Here is a 4,579-nt window from a genome sequence, read left to right on the forward strand (position 1 = left end):
CTGTTGATTGTGGCCTTTGATGCATAGAAGTATTAACTTTGAGATAGTTCAATTTCTTTCTTTCTTTCTTTCTTTCTTTCTTTCTTTCTTTCTTTCTTTCTTTCTTTCTTTTCTTCCTTTCTTCCTTTCTTCCTTTCTCTCTTCTGTAACCTGTGTTTTTCGTGTCATATTCAAGAAATTATTACCCAAGGTAATGTCCTGAAGATTTTTTTTCCATTTATATTTTCTTCTAAACATTTTTAGTTTTAGCTCTTATACTTAGCTCTTTAATCCATTTTGACTTATGAAGCGATTTATAAGGACAAGGGTTGAGAGAAGGTGACTATAGCACAGGTAGAAGTTTGTGGCCCTAACTGGGCCTTGGCTTCAGCCTGGAGCCACAGGAACTCTAGGTTAAACATTGTAATACAGGACTGCATCCACTGTGAGACAATGGGACGAGCCTGGCATTCATTGGCTCCTGCTGGGTCTGGTATGGTGAGATAGCTTATAATTTTGTTCTGGTGAAAATGTACAGAGAAGATGGGGCATTGAGCTCTGAGTAGTCAGTAGCCCAGACACACAGCAGTTGGGGTGTTGGGGGATTGAAGGGAAGTGGAGCTGGACACAGCAGTGCCCGACACGTTCTGTATCTTCACTGGAACCCAAGTCTTCAGGCCTCCATCCTTGCACACCCAAATCATTACAGTAACATCCTTCTGCCGCATTTGTTCCCTTCAATCCATTTCCCACACTGATAACCCATACAGTTGTCATCTCAAACTCAACTCAAACTGAATCCCTTGCTGGTTCAAAGGGCCTTCCAATGTTTTCCCCATAGTATTTACCAGTAAGCTTTAAGATGATTATAAAACATTTTTCATCTTCCTTGCTCCTGTGTCTCCAGGTTCATATCCTGCTATTTATCTTTTATAAGTTCATTGTCTAGCACCCTGCCTTGTACATGTTGAGAGTTCAGTAAATAATTGTTGAAAGACTAGATGAATTACCTACCATAGCCACACAGAATTCACAAGGTTTCCTGCATGCTGATTTTCACTCCCTGGCCTTTGTTATAAATTCTCTCTCCTAGAAATTTTTCTGCACTAACTGACGTGAACATATTTACTCTGTGGACTGGATATTAAGTTTCAGGTTCCATTGTGTATGTCTTTTCATCTTGGAACCTTTCCTGAACCCCCAAGTTTTCTTTTGTGTTCCTCAAACATGCTTTCTTAGCACCCTGTGCTGCCACTATGTTACCATTTATAACATTGTGTGGATCTGAAGCTCTGTGAAGGCAAGACCCAGGTTCCTGTCTATTCACTAGTGAATATATATATATATTTAAATTCCAGTTAGTTTCCATACAGGGTAATATTAACTTCCAGTGTAAAATATAGTGATTCAATACTTTGGCACAACACCTGGTGCTCATCACAAGTGCTCTCCTTAATCCCCATCAGTTATTTAGCCCATCCCCCACCCACCTCCCTTATGGTAACCATCACTGTTCTCTAGAGTTAAGGGTCTGTTTCTTTGTTTGCCTCTCTATCTCTCTCTCTGCCCCCCCATACTGGTTTGCTTTATTTCTTAAATTCCAAATGTGAGTGAAATTATATGTTATTTTTCTTTCTCTGACAGACTTATTTTTCAAGCATAATACTCTCTAGCTCCATCCATGTCATTGCAAATGGCAAGACTTCATTCTTTTTGAGGGCTGAGGAATATGCCATCACATATCATCACATATTCTTTATCCATTCATCAGTTGATGGATATTTGGGCTGTTTCCATAATTTAACTATTGTAGTTAACACTGCTATAAACAGGGATTCATGTATCTGTTTGAATTAGTATTTTTCTATTCTTTGAGCAGATATCTAAGGGTGCAAGTTCTGGATTGTTAGGTAGCATCCAAAATATATATATATATTACTTATCAAACTCAACACCCAAAAAATAAATGATTCAGTTAAAAGGGGGAAAAAGACTTGACTACATATTTTTCCAAAGAAGACATACAGATGGCTAACAGATACATGAAAAGATGATCAACATCATTGATCACCGGGAAATTGCAAATCAAAACTACAGTGAGATATATCACCTCACTCTTGCAGAATGGCTAAAATCAAATGGAGGAAACAACAGATATTGGTAAGGATGTGGAGAAAAGGGAACACTGTTGCACTGTTGGTGGAAATGCAAAGTTTGCAGCCACTCTAGAAAACAGTATGGAGTTTACTTAATTTTGTTCCATGTATTCTGAAGCTGTGTTATTAAGTGCATGTGTAAGTCCAGGTCATGAAGCAAGGAGAAGGCAAATGCTATAATTTAAGGGCAGTATTGGAAGAATTTACTTTCATGATGTGGACAGCTACAGAAGAACCCAAGGTATGCGCAATGCCCCAGGCTAGTGAATGAGTGTGTTAGAGTATAGTAGGTGCACAGAAGGGGCGGGCAGAAGTGGAGATGAGCAATGCAGAAAGGAGAAATATATTATAAAATATAACTTTGGGAGGACCTTGCATGGACCCATGAGGATCATCTGCTATGAACTAAGGGCTATGATTTACTCAAATTAGGCTCTACTGGCACCCTATTTCTCTCTCACTGAAGGAGGACAGGGAGATAAAACAAAGCAAGATAAAAACAAACTAAAATAGGGTTGAAAAAGATTATGCATTATGGCATTTCCAAATTCTAACCAGTGCCCAAACTAGGTAATATCCAGTAACACAAAAATGTTATAATTGGAATGATAAATAATTCAACATTTATTAAATATATATTATGTACTGTGATCAACAACAGAGACTTCGGTCTTCAAGGAAATTATTCTAGAAGAAGAGAGAGGGAGAAAAACAAATACCCATAATATTACATCAGGGCTCTAACATGACAGAAGTATTGAATCACTCAGGTAATAAGTCTCACGAGATAAATGTAATAAGCCTCAAGCCCATCTATATGACCTTATGAAAATATGGGCTTTATTTTTCAAATTATAACCACATAGACATTGGCCACTGTAAAATGCCTGTGGGAGTTTTTCCCTCAGGTCCTTCTTGTGCTTTTAATTCAAGGTATTCCTAGTAATCCTTTCCTAAAAGTTTCTTTTGGATGGAATATTCACAGCAGAGTCAGAGACGTTCCACGTGTGTTTGCTGTTTTACAGCACAGGCACAGAAATTAAAGTAAAAACAACACAGCCTGAAGGATCATTTTGACATTCCAAAGAGATGTAAAATCTTTAAGAAGTGAGCATCCTGATTAGTATGTATGTATGTGTGTGTATAATTTTAATATATATATAATATTCATTTATGCATATATACATAAATATGTATGTTTAAATTGGGAGAAAATAATTGGGATATTTAACAATTCATTTTATATAAAAATTTAATCTTATTGAATCCCTATCTTTCAGTTTAAATTCTTTTGGAATAAATTTTCTTGGTGGTTATTCTTAAGAGAAGTCATTCAGGATATTCAAGATAAAATCTGGATAATTTGGGGGGATATTGAGAGTTTAAAGATTTTATTTGTGAGAGGATATTTAAGCAAAATGAATAAAGTATGAGCTTCCAAATCATATAGAAAAGATTTAGGCACAGACTCCCCCTCAGTGCTCGTGTAACCTTGGGCTCAAATTTCCTTATTTGCGAACAAGGGGCAATAGTTCAATAATATATCTCATCAGGTCATAGGGTAGATGAGTTCGTTGGTAAATGAAAGGCATTTACTAAAGTGCCTAGAATATATTATCACTTATCATTTGGTATTTAAACATTTTAGTCTAAATGTATCATATAATTCAACCCATAAATTTTAATTTCACAGTTTTCTTTATTATGGATGTGATAAATAGTTTTATAAAAAGCCAAAAGAATCAGGGCCCCTGGGTGTCTCAGTCAGTTAAGGATCTGACTCTTGTTTTTGGTTCAAGTCACAATCTCAAGGTCTTGAGATCAAGCCCCACACAGGCTCTGTCCTCTGTGGAGTCTGCTGGAGATTCTCTCTCCCTTCTGCCTCTGCCCCTTCCCCTGCTTCTGTTTGCTTTCTCTCTCCTTCTAAAATAAATAAATGAATAAATAAATAAATAAACAAACATTTTTAAAAATCCAGAAAAAGCATGTCAAATTGTCACTGATGGATTTTTACACTATCTATAGATTCTCATGTCCTTAGTCATAATTCCCACTTCCAGATAAGCTAATGAAACTTTTTTTTTCCTTTTAACCTGTAGATGACATGTGTTTGCAAATAATTCCTCATAGATTTTTCTCAAGTGATTTAAAGTTTAAGGAGAGGTTCTTGAAAGAGATTCTTTAAAAGAAAGGTATGTAAAAAGGTGGACTCAAAATTCTTCACTCCAAAAACCCTGTGCATATATATGGGGTGTGTCTATGTGGGGTGGGGGGGGAGAAGAGAAACAGGATTTTTTTTTTATGGATTAAGTAGAGACCACAAAGAAAATGATTCAAATATGGACCAAGGGATATTTATGCATGAGGCAGCATCCCCAGAGTATTCTATGGGCACTGCTTTGTAGAATGTTTTCTTCTATATGGGCTTGTGTTTTCTCAAATGA

This window comes from Ailuropoda melanoleuca, chromosome 16 (assembly GCF_002007445.2).
Source record: "Ailuropoda melanoleuca isolate Jingjing chromosome 16, ASM200744v2, whole genome shotgun sequence".
Lineage (NCBI taxonomy): Eukaryota > Metazoa > Chordata > Mammalia > Carnivora > Ursidae > Ailuropoda > Ailuropoda melanoleuca.